We start from the raw sequence: 15,936 nt of genomic DNA on the forward strand, positions 1-15,936 counted from the left end.
ACAAAACTATCTGGTTTTAGCATGAAACAGGTTCATATGTTACAGGAAACAGCTCATCAGTTCTGTCTGACAGATGCTGGATGTGCATCCATCTATAGATCAACTTTTAGCTTCACTTTGGGCATTTTCTGACATATAAATGTCAATCTAACCCTCAGCGTCTATCGGCTGTCTTTCTGTAAAATCAGCATCTTTCAGACTGAAGCTGCAGCGGCCTCACAGAGGCGGCTGTCAAGCCAAGTTAAGCGTGGAGTCGCTCCCCGCTGCTAATTTGAGAGCCTGGTGGGGCACAATGGAAGCTTTGTTGTGAGAGAATTTGAGTGAGGAGTAATCCTTGATGCCGGGCCTTTTGGGGGGCCTAACCTTTTGTTTCATAAGTCTCCTGAATGTTACAGTGAGCAACAATCCATGGAGGAACTATGCAAGTCAGCCCCCATTAATGGAGGGGGGGGGGGGGTATAGTGCAAGAAGAAGCAGAATGTTAAGAACATGACAGCAGAGAGCTGATGATGATGAAGAGCAGATGCTGTCATCAAACCACGCCGCCTTCTTCAACGTCAGAAATAGAAACTGCTGTCAAAGAGTTTTGGAATTACAAAATAAAAGCTTAAACCTGATGAATTAACCCTTTAACACCGAAGCTCTAGTGTTTATGTTCTGACTTTTCAACCGTTAACACGATAATTCCAGTAGGAGAAAAGGGGCAGTTAAAGTGTTTAAGCGTCACCGGCGACGCCTTAAGTCAGGAGTGTCAAACTCAACCACACAAGCGTCCAAGATCCAAAACACAATTAAGTCATGGCCCAAACAAGATAAACAGTTATTGAACACACAAAATTAAATTTGTAAAACTTTTAAACTGTAACTTTTTAACATAATTATGAACTAGATATAGAGCATTACCTGCGATAATCCTAGTGTGAATGCTGTAAGATGAATTTGGCCGCTGAAGATGCTAGTGCTGATAGGTGAAGATGCTGAAATTGATAATTGAAATCACTGAAGCTAATAGCCAGATAAAATATTAGCTAAATTCAAAATTAGCCTAAAAAACTAAAAAACTAAAAAAAATTAGCCAAAACAGCTAGCATGTAGCTGAAATATTAGCTAAAATTAGCTAAAATCCAGAACAGCCAGCTAAAATGTTAGCTAAATGCCAAATTAGCCTAAAAAAAGAACTTAGGTTAGTCAAAGCAGCTAGCTAAACCAGCTAAACTCCAAAATAGCCTAAAATTCCTAACTAAACTAAATTATTTAAAAACTAACTGTCGCTAAAATAGAAGCTAAACTCTAAATTAGCCTTAAAAGCCCCAGTGATTAACAAATTTGCCAAAAACATTAGCATATTGCTTAAATATTAGCTAAACTCCAAATTAGCATTAAAAATCTCAGTAGAGGCAAAATAGCAAAAAAAAGGCTAGCTCGTTGCTTAATTACTAACTTACCTCAACAAATAGCCTAAAGTTCCTCAGTAAACTACATTATTCACAAAAGTTAGCCTGTTGCTAAAACAGTTAGAATGTAACTGAAAAAATAGCTAAACTTCAAAATAGCCTAAAAAAATGAAAAAAGCCTAAATTAGCCAAAACAGCTAGCATGTGGCTGAAATATTCACTAAAATTAGCTAAAATCCAAAACAGCCAGCTAAAAAGTTAGCTAAATGCCAAATTAGCCTAAAAGCTAAAAAAAAAAACGTAGGTTAGCCAAAGCAGCTAGCATGTAGCTAAAAAATAGCTAAGCTGTAAAATGGCCGAAAAAAATGTAAAAAGCCTAAATTAGCCAAAACAGCTAGCATGTAGCTGAAAAATTAGATAAAATCTAAAACATTCTAAAAAACTGAAAAATACAGAAATTACCCAAAACATTTAAATGAATATATTGTCCTTATTCTGTTCTTATGCTTATCAAGTAATGAAAAAAGGAAAACTAAAGAAAAAAAAAACATTCACAGCAACTAAAAAAAGAGATTTTAAGGTTCATGTCACATCCACACATTTAGTAAATATATCGATATTTGCGATATTCCCCAGTATCAGATCGGTATTGGATCAATACCCAAATACTCCCTAGACAGCGCCAAACCAGCTGCAAAATTTCCAAACATTAAATTTCACAGTGAAAAACCAGACCTTATTTGAAGAAATTACTTTTTACCCAAAAATGTCCTCAAACTTGGCCCACATTTGAATTCAGTCTAAGGACTATTGTGGGTTTCTTTTGTGTGTCCTGCTCAGAATCAGCTCAGTTTACCAAATTTACACAAATGTTTGATTATGAGCAGATTTTTGTTTTAATTCTATGAACTGTTCTTCTTTTACTACGAAGGTTTGAACTTTGAAAGTTTTTTTTTTCATGACCATCAAGGGGTTAAACCACTTAGAATTATTGTAAAAATAAAAATGAATTTGGATTTAAACTATCACAGGTTATTATTAGAACTCAACACCTGCAATAAACAAGAAGTTTAACATTTTTTGCATAAAGGGGCCACCCCATGTCCCCCTTTAGAAACGGCCCTGCTCATGTTATCACATGTTAAAAAACATGGATTTTTTGTTTAAAAATGCTTCAAAAACATTAAATCAAATTTCAATTCTCTAAAAGAGCATCTATAAATGCCTGGAAGTGAGCGTGCCGCTGTGTGGGTTGTATTCCACCGACAGACTCATTACAGACTCAAACCCCCGTCTGCCTGTCAGACGAAGTCACTCGTAAACCGATCAATCTGACTTCTCTCTGACTGGATGACACTGTGTTTATCTGCTCATCTGACTGGTTAATTATCTGTCTGCGTTTGTGTGCGTGGCTGTCGCTGCCGCCGCTTTGCAAGGTTGACTGATTGATTAAGTGAGCTTCAGGATCGTCTTTCTGTTGTCTCCTCCAAACAAAGCGCACGCGTCGTAAATGCTGATGACATTTCTGCATGCACGAGCCTTCATCAATTCAGCCTGAAATGGTTTCTCAGAATAGAAACAGTCATCACTCAGGATTTTTGTGGTTTGCTTAAGTTTACGTTGTGATCTTGTCAGCTGTCAGAAACCTAAATGTTAATCCGTGTTTTGTGTTTCATGACAGTATTTCTAAAATCCTGGATGATTGTTACGTCTGTCAGGGATCCTGCTCCACCTTTTACAGGGATCTACGGATCAGAAACCATTGCAGAATTTTACTCTTTATTCATATTTTTTCTGAGACCTTTCTCTCATTAAATTGATTTACAAAAAAATCCCTTTTGTGTAACTTGATTAATCATTTCTGACCTGTAGTTCATCATCCTTCCACTAGGGGCAGTAGAATAACTTTTCCTACTCATTCCAAAATGGCTGCTTCAGTGAAATCTCAAAAAAACACTTTTGGCAGGAAAAGTTTGGCTAGTTTTCAAAACTTTTTGGTGAGAATTTTGAATACAAGGGTCACTGTAAAAGCAAATAAATAAAGTTGTAAATTTACGAGGAAAAAGTCAAACGTTTTCCAAAAATAAAGTTGTAATTTCATTAATATAAACATACATTTTCAGAAAATAAAAAAGGAAAATTAGCGAGGTTCTTGGTCTGTGTGATTTCCATCCAAATTCTCAGAATTATTTACAACATATTTGTTGAAATGTATTCAATCCTGAATATAACATTTAAAAAAGTACTTAAAAACATAATTCCATGATTTAATTCTTTCAAATTAAACAATTTTTTCAAAAATGTCTTCTCATAAATGTATGACTTTTTCTCATCATTTTACAGCTTTTTTTCGTGAAATTATATTTTTGAAACTTAAATTTACAGTTTTATTTCATAATTGGACGACTTTCCTTCAATAAAAATTTCAGCTTTTTTCTCATAATTTCTATGACTGACTTTTGTCTCATTATCATACAACTTAAAATTTTTGCTTATTTTCTCATATTTTTTATATGTTTTTGTCAAATTTCTACTTTTCTCCCATAATTTTACAACTATTCTAGCAAAACTTTGACTTTTGTATTATTATAATACAACTCAAAGCTTGTAAATTTGACAAATGATTGCATTAATTCATCCTCACATATGTGATTATACAACTTTTTTCTTTTTACAAATATTTAAAAAATACTTTATTCTTTTACAATGTGGAATTGTTTCCCATAATTTCACGAGTTTATTCTTGTGAAATTTCGTTTTTCCTTCATAATTTTTGAACTTTATTCTTGAAAAACTTCATGACTTTATTATCATAAAATTTAGACTTTTACTCATAATTTTATCATTTAGTTCTCAAAAAAACTTCTTGTAAAATGTGGATTTTTTTTCTTATGATTTTTATATCTTTATTATTGTAAGCTTTGATTTATTTCTAAAATTTACATTTTTTTCTAAAGACTTTTTTTGTAGGATTTTGACTTTTTTCCGCAAAAACTTGTAAAATTACGATTTTATTTACAGCATCATTTTTTGCTTAAATCTTGTAAAACTTAGATTTTAAAAAAACACATTTTAAAACTATTTTTATAAAATATTGATTTTTCTATGACTTCATTCTTGCAAGTTTTTGATTTTAAAACTTAAATTTTAAAATTGAAATTAAAGATTTTTTTCTTGTAAACTTTAGACTTTTATCTCATATTTTTTTACTTAATTCTTTTAAAACTTAGATGGATCTCTAATAACTTTTGTGACTTTATTCAAGTCAATTTTTGACTTTTTTCTAACAATTTTTTGACTTTCATTTTTAAGACTTTCGTCTAATAATTTATTATTATAATACTTGTACTTTTTCCTAATAATTTTATGAATTCATTATAAAAGTTCAACTTTTTAATCACAATTTTATGACTTTATTCAAGTAAAATTTTGGCTTTTTTCCTCGTCATTTTCTGACTTAATTCCCACAAAACATGGATTTTTTGACTACTTTTTATGTAAACTTGTACTTTTTTCTAATAACTTTTCCTAATTTAAAGTTGTAAAATTTAGATTTTTTTTCCTTCGATATTATTACTTTCTTTTTGACTTTAACTCATAATTCCATAACTTTATTCTGATATGTTTGTTAATTTTTCTTGTTTTATTATGGTCCTAGTACTCAGTTGTAGAGAAAAACTCATTTATCGTGTATCATTTTTCTAAATGTCTAATTGCTGGGTTAAAATAATGCAAATTAGTTTCTAAATTATATATTATAATACAGTTTCATCAAATGTGTGAATATAATTTGAGACAATGCATAAATAAGGGAATTTTCTTCCTGAACATTCACTTAAATTAACATTTTTATGAACAAAAACTTAGCAAATCACCCAATTTATGACCAGCTGATACTAATTCATACTATCTAAATCTTATACAAAAGGAAAACATTTAATTTTGAAAAAAAAAACATTTTTGTCACTTGTTTGATGTAGTGGGCGCTAAAGGGTTAAAGTTTATATTTTCGGGTTTAACACAAAACATTTCGTTCATGTCATGCCTGACATTTTTCTATTCAGTCACACACACACACATTCAGAGTTCAGATCTTTTTTTCGGTCCCCGACTGAAATCCAGATGTCAACTCTTCATCCGCCGCGCTCGGTGACCTTTCTGCATACCAGCTCGTCTGGTCTGTCATCCATACAGAATACATTCCTACACATTTCCTGTCGCTCTGCTTCTCATTGTCATCGTCTCAGCATGAGGGGGCGGACCAAACCACACACAAACAAAAACACCTGAACAAAGACACCGAAATAGAACCATGACAAACGCTCATCACTGATTCAGATCAGAACCACTGCAGAAACCTTTTCTGATAAAAACCTTGAAAATCCCAGAGTTTAGTACAAAAACAGATAAACAGTTGTGACCTTTGAAGAGCTTTCAGGCTCTGCTGCTCACGAGAGGAGAAAGGTTGTTTGAGACTGAACCCTTTAAAAGAAAAATTACATCTCAGATTCGACAAGCCTCAGTTTGAGCAACAGCTTGTAAAAGTTTGTGAGAATTTGAGTCTCTTATCAATGAAGTTTTTGAAGCTGAATCTCCAGAAAAAGAAGCTTTGAAGAGCCACGCCCACACGATGACATCACACCTGTGTGCCGCCCTTGGCACAGAAAATAAACTCAACTTTGGAGTCAGACATACTTGAATTCGTCTGAAGATCCTGGACTGATGGACTGAGTTTTCCGGAGCCACTGATTGTATTTAAGAGCTGGACCGAGTGAGTATGACATCACCCGTAGCAAACAATTTATTTCCAACTACAATGACGTAAAGTTGATTCAGATGTTGGAGCCAGACGTCGTCAGTAAGCAGAGGTTGGTCCAAGTTGGTCTAGGTCAGAGGTGAAGCCAGATGTGGTCCATGAAACTATTCAGTCAGACCAACCAAACTGGAATAAATCCATAATAATCTTTTATTTTCCCTGTAATTCTCTTGTGTCCCATAGATGGCGCACTATACAGTACAATAACCTTTGTTTAGGTTCAGAAAGTTCTCCTGCGTTCATGTGGTGTCTGCAGATTTCTTGATTCTTCATCACATTCTCTCCAAAGTCGTCACATGTTGACGCATTAAAAAAAAATGTACGTTTTACGTTTTCCCAACTCAACGTTTTTTTTACGTTCTAGCTGTTTGGGAAATCAAGGGTCCACAACCTTCAGCACCCGGTATCGGCATGCAGACTGGTCCTCAGGACACGGCCAGTACCGGTACTCTAACTCTAACCCGGCACTGGACGCAGTACTAGATGTGGTACCAGACATGGTACCAGAGTCAAACAGGTACCAGGTTATAGTTGGGTCAGACCACACCGGTACCCTAATCCAGTACCCACCTCTAATCCGGCACCGGACACTGTATCGGATATTGTACCAGAGGTGATGCGAACCAGTACTGAGTAAGAATTAGGGCGCTGCATACTGGTACCCTAATCCAGTCATCCAGTAAAGGTACCCAAACCCTAACCTGGTACTGGACGCGGTACAAGATGTGGTACCAGATCTAACCGGTACCAGATTATAGTTGGGTCAGACCGTGCCGGTACCCTAATCCACTAATCCAGTACCAGTACCCTAACTCTAGCCTGGCACCGGACGCCGTAACGCATATGGTACCAGACCTGATGCGAACTGGTACTGTGTAAGAGTTAGGATGGTGCGCCCTGGTACCCTGATCCAGCAATCCAGTAAAGGCACCCTAACCCTAACCTGGCACTGGACGCGGTACCAGATGTGGTACCAGATCTAACCGGTACCAGCTGAACAGCAACTGAACTGAAATTGCTAGAATCCCTTTATATGAGGAACAAGAAGAAGAGGTTCTTTGGTAGAACCAGGACAAACTGGAGAGACGTTACCTCCTGAGTCCTCCCAGAAGAGCATTTTACAGCTCTCAGATATCACTAGTATGGAAGGACTGACTATTTTAGTCATTGCTGTGGTTGTAGGTGATTCTCATTGACCTCTTGCAGCCACCGTACTAGTTTTTGGCCAATTGTAAGCATTCAGGAGGCAAACATGTTTTCTACTGAGAAGCAAACCAGCACAGCATACATAAAGAACAGACTATTTTAAAACAGGAGGTTAAAGCTATGCAGGAAAACTGAACGGTACTCAAGAACCAGGTCTATGTTCAAGTAAAACAGGTGTACCATACAAAACAGCTTCTCATGACTAAAGGACATCAGTTGTCATGGTTACGGTGATAGAAGTGCGCAGAGGGTTAATGTAACAAGTATGTTTGAAGTTAAAGTAGGAGTAAAATGAACCCGGTTGTCCCAGGTCGTCGTGCAAAAACGTGTTGACCCATTAATCCTTCCCGTACTCTGGAGCGAGGGCTGAAGCTGTTAGACTCATTATTACACTGCCCACCAGAGTGTGTGTGTTTCTGAGAGGTGTCAGGCATGAATGATTTATGAGCATTTAAATTAGATTGCTGAGCTGCTGAAGGACAGAGAGGAGCACAACTGGATTACACTCGTTGGAACATTTATCCACACGTCTGCAGGGCAGGTTTCTCACATGAAAACACATCTAACAGTTCAGAATGCAACAGGTCATCGCTGATCACAGGCCGTGACGTTTACAGGACTAAGACTTTGGGTTCAACTTTTACTAATGTTACAAAGTTTGGAAGGTTGGACCAAGAAAACCATGGAAACGGGGATCCAGAGGATTCATCGCCTCAGCCGGATAATTAGCATCCATGTGTTCTGGTTGATTTCCTGGAACTCTGTTTTTTTTTGTCTGCTCACAACAAGCAACTACACCAGTGTTTGTCAGAGACCAACCAACCAATGAAGATCCAGACCTGTGCATGAATGTTTTACATCCCAAACAGTAGGGGGCAGTGTTTGCTCTAGTCATTGATTTAAACCAGGAATGTCAAACTCAATCGCACAAGGAGCCAAAATCAAAAACACACCTTAGGTCACGGGTCGATCAGGATAAATATTTATCGAACACTAAAACTACATTTTTTTGCCTTTAAAACTGTAACTTTTTAACATAATTATGAACTCGATATATAGCATTACCTACGATAATGCTAGTGTGAATGCTGTAAGCTGAATTTAGTTGCTGAAGATGCTAGTGCTGATAGCTGAAGATGCTGAAATCAATAGCTAAAAACGCTAAAGCTGATAGCCACTTAAATATTGGCTAAATGCCAAATTAGCCTAGAAAACAAAGCCTTAATTAGCTAAAACAGCTAGCATGGAAATATCAGCCTAACTCCAAAACAGCCTAATTTTTTTTAAAAAGCCTAAATTAGCCAAAAGTTAGCTTCTAGCTGAAATATTAGCTACACTCCAAAACAGCCTAAAAAACTATTTTAAGAAGCTTAAATTAGCCCAAAAAGTTAGAATGTGGTTGAAATATTAGCTACACTCAAAAAATAGCGTAAAAACTTATTCTAAAAAGTCTAATGTAGCCATAAACAACTAGCATGTAGCTGAAATATAGCTGGATTCCAAAAAGTAAAAAGTAAATGCAAAAATAGTCCAAAAACTCCACCAAGAAAAGGGAAACTACCTTTCTCCAGTGGTGACAGCAAGCTTTTCTATAATGGACTCTCAGCAGTGAGGGGTTGGATTGTTTAAACCAAACAAGCCAAAGTGGTTCCTAAGGAATAGGTCTAAGAAGACATATCCCCAATGCTAACTGTTAAACACATATGAGGGTTTTAGACAATAACATTTCTTATTATGTTAAAAAATAAATAATATTGGTCTCCCATTGACCATTCCTGAAGCTTCTCAGCCTCTGAGATCCAGCGTGTTTCCACCATTGTCTGTTCTCCGTAGGGCGGCCCAACATGTTTCACATCATGAATTCAGAACATTTCACTCTTTTCTTTGACTTTATCTAGGAGGAAGTTCTTTGAACTTCTGGTCTGTCTTTGCACCAATTATTGCTTCATAGAAAAAACTACTTTTTGGAACACGTGGTTTTTGCCCTCCAGTCCAGGGGACACCCCACCAACCTCTCACCTCTCTGTTTTTGAGATCCTATACAGATCCCGGGGGCCGGATCTGGCCCTCTGGTTCATTCTATCCAGCCCTACAGCTCATTTTATTTTATTGTTATTAATGACCAAATGTTATGTCGTGCTTAATTCTAACTTGTATAATTTTGACCTAAAATGTTTTTATGGACAGTAAAATATTAAAAGTTATTCAAGATTTAGGCTGATTTATTATGGACTAATATTCCTGCCTTTTTTATTTTTTATAATTATGTTAAAAAGTTATAGTTTTAAAGTTTAAAAATTGGCATTCTGCTAGATTGTTTTACTTTTTTGGAATTTACTAAGATTTTTAGGCTATCTTGGACTCTAATAATTTTGCTACATGCTAGCTATTTTGGCTAATTTTGGCTTTTTTCAGTATTTTCATGCTATTTGGAAGTTTACCTAATATTTCAGCTGCATGCCAGCAGTTTTGGCTAAGTTACGCTTTTCTTTGTAAGTTTTTTTCGAATGTTTTGGAGTTAGGCTAATATTTACATGCTAGCTGTTTCGGTTAATTTAAGCTTTTTGTCAGTTTTTCAGGACAACTTGAAGTTTGTCTATTTTTTCAGCTACATACAAGCTGTTTGGCTAAGTTACGCTTTTCTTTTTAAATTTTTTTTTTTTGGCTGTTTTTGAGTTAGACTAATATTTACATGTTAGCTGTTTCAGCTAATCTAGTCTTTTTTCTGTTTTTTAGAACATTTTGAAGTTTGGCTATTTTTTCAGCTACTTGCTAGCTGTTTTGGCAATCCCAAGTTATTTTTTTCACTTTTTTTGTTGTTTTTTAGGTTAATTAGGAATTTAACTAATATTTTAGCTTGTTATCAGCTGCAGTTTTTTTTCGCTATTATTTTCAGCATCTTCAGCTATCAGCACTAGCATCTTCAGCGACCAAATTCAGCTTACAGCATTCACATTATCACAGGTAATGCTATATATCTAGTTCATAGTTATGTTCAAAAGTTACTGTTTTGAAGTTTTAAAATGTAGTTTTATTGTGTTCCATAAATGTTTATCTCGGGACCTAAGGTGTGTTATGGATTTTGGCCCCTTGTGCGATTGAGTTTGACCCCTTGCACTAAAGTTTCATGAACTGTCCTTCACTCTCCTGTTTATTCTTAAGGACAATCAAACCAAAGAGAAAACAATGATTTGATGGAGGATCCTAAACGCTGCCTTCCAGCTCCGCTTGATTGTAATTACTGAGCGCCAACAATAACCCTCTGATTAACGTGCTCTCTCAAAGGGAACATGAGGTTAGAGAAGCGATGAAGCTCCTCCAAACGTTCTCCTCTGAAGGGCCTGTAATGGTTTCTGTTCTTATGGGGAGTTTTGTCTTTTCTGCAGAACCGTCGTCATGAACAGCTACAGAAACAAAGATTGTTTAGTTTTTTTAACTACAGATGAATTGAAAACACCGCGACTCTGCTTGTGTGCCTTGATGAGCTGCTCCACTTCAGTCCGTCCTGCTGTGAGTCACAGACTGGTATAGAAAAGCAGGACAATGCGCTGAAGTGTGCTGCATTTAGGATGTTATTTAAAAGAAACGCTGGCTCCCTCCTGGAGTAATAAAGCTGTTTTTGTGCCTCCGCCTTCATCTCGGTGTAATGAAGAGACTGAATGATGATGCTTCACGTTTGATGAGGAAGAGGCAATGATCCAAAAAACCAGCAGCCTCGCTTTTCTCGTCAAAAGCATACAGACGCACCTTTTTTTTAAAGGATGTGGCCGCACTGAAATGTTGTGGAACATCGGAGCAGCTTTTGGAAATGAAAATGGAGATGGGTTTGTTAGTTCAAGCCTCCACGCACCAATTTTTGTTCCTGACAGGACGCGAGATTGGAAAGCAGATATTGATCAGGGGGAGTCGTAAGAACCGGGCTCATCTTCTGTGTAATTATTAGAGGAACAGAATGAACGATTCCTCAACTTCATTAAGATGGAGGATCTCATTGATGAAACTACGAGTTTGGTAACTGAACCGCCAAGATGCTCAGGAATACTTTTAATTTCAGTTCATTGCACTATTTAATAATACACTTTGAAACCATTTTTAATTCTTTTTCCTGACAAATGAAATCCAGCTGTAAAAAGGAAGAAACTGTCTGAACGGAGGTTGTGTCGCTTCCTTCAAAGGTTTCTCTCACACAGATGACTTGTGTTTGAACTTTGACTCGAGTCATAGTCCAGATTTGTGAAGCACAAACCTAATCGGAACAAGAGTTTTAGAGACTCCTGACATGAAGCCTGAGAAGTAACCTTTATTTTTCTGAAAAAGACTTGGAACTTGACATGGACTCTTGACCAGAGACTCGACTGCATCAAATGACAAGAGCCTTAATTGGAATGTTTTTCACAAACATCAGGAGATTTGAGAATTATTGTAACAACATACTTGGTTTTCTGTCTCTAGATGTGATCTTTGTAAAGAATCTTGTAAGAATTCCCTTGAATTAACTTGTTTATTAGTTTACAAGTAAAAACTTTGGATATGACTTGGATTTGTGACTAGAGAACTTTAGAAATTACTTAAAATTTTGGCTAAAGAGTTGAACCTTTTCTTGGACTTGTGACCCAAAGACCTGACTTGGACATGTGACTGAGACTTAGAACTTTGACTAAAAACTAATTCTTGATTTGGTAATCCAAACTTTAAATATGACTTGGAATTGGAGTTAAGTTTGAATCTTTGCTTAGACTTGTGACCAGAGACCTGTCTTGGACATGTGACTGAATGGGTAGACCTTAGACTAAAGACTAAACCTTGAATGGAAATGACTCCTGTAAAAATGACTTGGTATTGTGGCAAAGAACCATTGCTGGGACTTGTGACCTCACAACTGACTTGGGGTTCTGACTAGAGACTAAATTTTGATTTGGGACTAAAAGCTTTAGAAATGACTCAGACCTTTGCCTATAGACTTGAACCTTTGCTTGAAATTTTGACAAGAGACTTGACTTGAACTTGGGACTGGACACTGACCCTTTATTTTAGGAATGAAAATCATAGAAAAGACTTGGAATTTGGCTAGACTTTAATTTTTGCATTGACTTATAACCAGATACCTGACTTGGACTTGTGACTGAAGACTTAGAACTTTGATAAGAGACTAAATATTGACTGCGAATGACACCTGTAGAATTGACTTGGAATTCTGGCTAAAGACTTGAACCTTTGTTTGAACTTGCAACTGGAGACTAAATCTTGATTTAGCTCTGAAAATTTTAGAAATGACTTGTGGCAAGAAACGACTTGATCTTGTAAACCAGAGACCTGATTTTCATAGAGAACAGAGACTTAGATCTTTGACTAGAAACTAAATCTTGATTGGGAATGACTCCCATTGAAATGACTAGCAAATGTGGCTAAAGATTTTAACCTTTGTATTAACTTATGACCTGAGAGCTGACTTGCGACTAGAGATTTAGAACTCCAACTAGAGAATACAGTTTGATTTGGGAATGAAGTCTGTAGAAATTACTTAGAATTGTGGCTAAAGACTTGAGTTTTTGCATTGACTTGTAACCAGACACTTGACTTGGACTCTTAACTCGTGACTTAGACTTTGACTAGAGATTAAATCTTGGCTGAAAATGAGACCTGTAGAAATGATTTGGAGTTGTGACTACAGACTTGAACCTGTTTGAAATTGTGACCAGAGACTTGACTTGAACTTGTAAACCTGACTTGAAGTGGAGAATGGAGACTTAAACTTTGACTACAGACTAAATTTTGATTGCTAATGACATCTGTAGAAATGACTTGGAATTGTGGCTAAAGACCTGAATCTTTGCTCAAACTTGTGACTGGAGACTTAGATCTTTGACTAGAGAACAAATTTTGATTTGGGAATAAAAACTGTAGAAATGACTTGGAATTGTGGCAAAAGACTAATTTTTGATGGACTTGTAACCAGATACCTGACTTGGACTTGTGGCTGGAGATTTTCCCCATTCATAAAATTTGAGGATGATTCTGGGGAAATCTTTTCTCTCTGCATTAATTCAATAATAACTTTCCATGTGGATTAATCATTCATGATACATTCATTTTCACAGACGTGTGCAAATCCTGGTGAGTTTTTACGTGACATCTTCACTCAAAGTCAGGATGGCAGCGGGTCAGAACCAATGCGGAGGAAGTGTTGTGTATTTTTGGACAAATGAGAGAGCCAGGTCGCAGCTTAAGGTCACGGTACGGCCTACATCTCTACGCTGACCCGACCAATTCGTGGGAGCAGCGCTGTGACTGAGAGGACGTCTGAGTTTACCTCCTAAAAAGATGTCAGCAGAGACGCAGAGAGCGGCGAGGCTGATGATTGATTAGCCGAGGCCGTCTGGCTGACTGAGACTCATTGGCATCCGTCACTTTGATGAATTACACAGCAGAGAAAAACACACTGCACTCTGATTACAGCCGGCGCGGCGGACGTGCGCGCACCTGCTTTGACGGCGTCAGCGGGGGCTCGTATGAACTCGGCGTGTCCTGAAACCCCGTCCTCCGTGGCTCAGAATCGCTGTGTGCCGATTGTTTTCCGTAGATGTTGCCAGTTTTGCTTCCATGCTAATCCACCACCAGCTCTCTCCTGCACCCAAAGTCCCTGTTTAGTATTCTGCGGCGGGAAGAGGAGCATCCTCACAACTCAAGGTCCTCCACGGCTCGTAAACAGAGGGCGATTTGTTCATATTTAAAACGCGGAGTGACGGGTTTGGACGTTTCTGCTGTCCTGCGGCTACACCTGCGACAAGAGACCCTGAATAATTTATCCTGATGAAGGCCACGCCGCCTGTTCCGAATCTCGCCACTCAAATGATGGGCAATTTATTCAATACAGTAGGTGGCAGAGAATTGGATATTTGGTGTAGAAATGTCATTTATAGTCAGCAGAGGTCGGACGGCAGAGCTGCAGTGAACTTAGTCACAATATGAGGTTGCTAGAACCCTTCAGAACTCTGTGATTCATTCCTAAGAGAGTCTGGTCCATACTAACATGACAGCATCACTCACATAACAGCTGAACATCCATAATGTCGATCTCCGGGTTCTATTGGGTTCTGGTGACTGTGGAGCTCGTTAGAGTCCAGTGAACTCATTGTCATCTTCAAGAAACCAGTCTGAGATGATTCCATGTTTATGACATGGAGGAAGTAGCCATCAGGAGATGGTACACTGTGGTTCTAGAACAGGGGTGTCGAACTCAATCACACAAGGGGTAAAATCCAAAATACACCTTAGGTCATAGCTGAACAGGATAAACATGTATTTAATACTTTAAAGCTACATTTTTAAAACTTTTTAACAAAATCATGAACTTTATCATTACCTGTAATAATGTTAGCTGTAAGCTGAACAGACGTCCTCCTCTGAGGAGGTTTTTGAGAACAGTTCTGGTTTTCATGTGTCGGAAATTCCAGACTGGAAAGAAAGAGAACCAGGATCTAGATCATCTGGAGCCACACTTGGCCCATTTACGCCTCTATTGTGGCTCCTTTGTTAAAGAAACATTTTAAAAAGTATCTAAATGTTAAAAAAAGAAAAAAAAAGTTGTTTTCTTTTAATGTTTGTGTTTTATTCATGCAAAATGAACAACAGTTCATCAATGTTTATTATAGTAGTAACAGTGATTTGTCAGAAGCTGCCACTAGGGGGCGACAGAAAACTGTTTTAACAGTTTTCTTTTAAATCTGAAATTTTCATTCTGTTTAAGTCTTTTTTTACTTTTTTTGCTCCGTTTTTTGCCAGATTTCAAAGATATAAATATATTTTTTAAATTTCTACGACTCCTTAGTCATAAAATATGAGGCAGAAATTAAAAAGGTTTATTTATTGCTTTTTTTAACCACAAAAAATACAAATAAACACCAGAAGAACGAGGAATAGTTTATTTATAAAAAAAAAAAAAGGAAAAAAAATTGTTTCGTAAAGCAAAGGAAATATGAACGTCCTGCAAAAATTAAAGGACTGTAACTTTGCGCACCCCCAAAAAAGTGTCAGGGAGACACTTGATCGACCACAATGACTGTCAGCAGCAGCGCCCGGATAAAGACGGTCAAACCAAATTTAAACCACTCGAAGGAAACAAAAAAAAGCCCCAACTAAACTGTGGAAAAACCCACAAACATGTGTCCTGTTCCTGGTCTGGTTCCAATTATCTGGTTGACCTAAATACCCCCCCCAGGTGCTGAAATATTATTGGCCCACACCTGCCAGGTGAGCAGAACGACAGAGCAGGGAAGGTTGCCGCAGCTTTGACACATAAAATAGACGAATTCTTGATCAATAAGGAACCGTTTACATCGGCTACATCACGTCTGTCCCGCCGCAATTCAAGTTGTACGCAGGAATTCTACTTCCTGTTTGTCAAAACTGCAGCAAAAAGCTGAAAAAAATGAGGAAATATTTTTTTAAAATAAAAATATATTTAATTTTGGAATTGGAAGAACATAATTTATAACACAAAAAAACATGCACTTTACAAGA

General features: G+C 37.1%; 1 protein-coding gene across 1 annotated transcript in view; it reads right to left on the reverse strand.

The window, feature by feature from the left end:
* Positions 1-15,316: 15,316 nt before the first annotated feature.
* LOC112159237 (zinc finger protein 239) overlaps positions 15,317-15,936 on the reverse strand; it is a gene marked incomplete in the record, with an annotated part of 3,737 nt that continues 3,117 nt past the window's right edge. Inside the window, 1 exon segment of the mRNA XM_024293186.2 lies at positions 15,317-15,936.

This window comes from Oryzias melastigma, linkage group LG23 (assembly GCF_002922805.2).
Source record: "Oryzias melastigma strain HK-1 linkage group LG23, ASM292280v2, whole genome shotgun sequence".
Taxonomy (NCBI): Eukaryota; Metazoa; Chordata; class Actinopteri; order Beloniformes; family Adrianichthyidae; genus Oryzias; species Oryzias melastigma.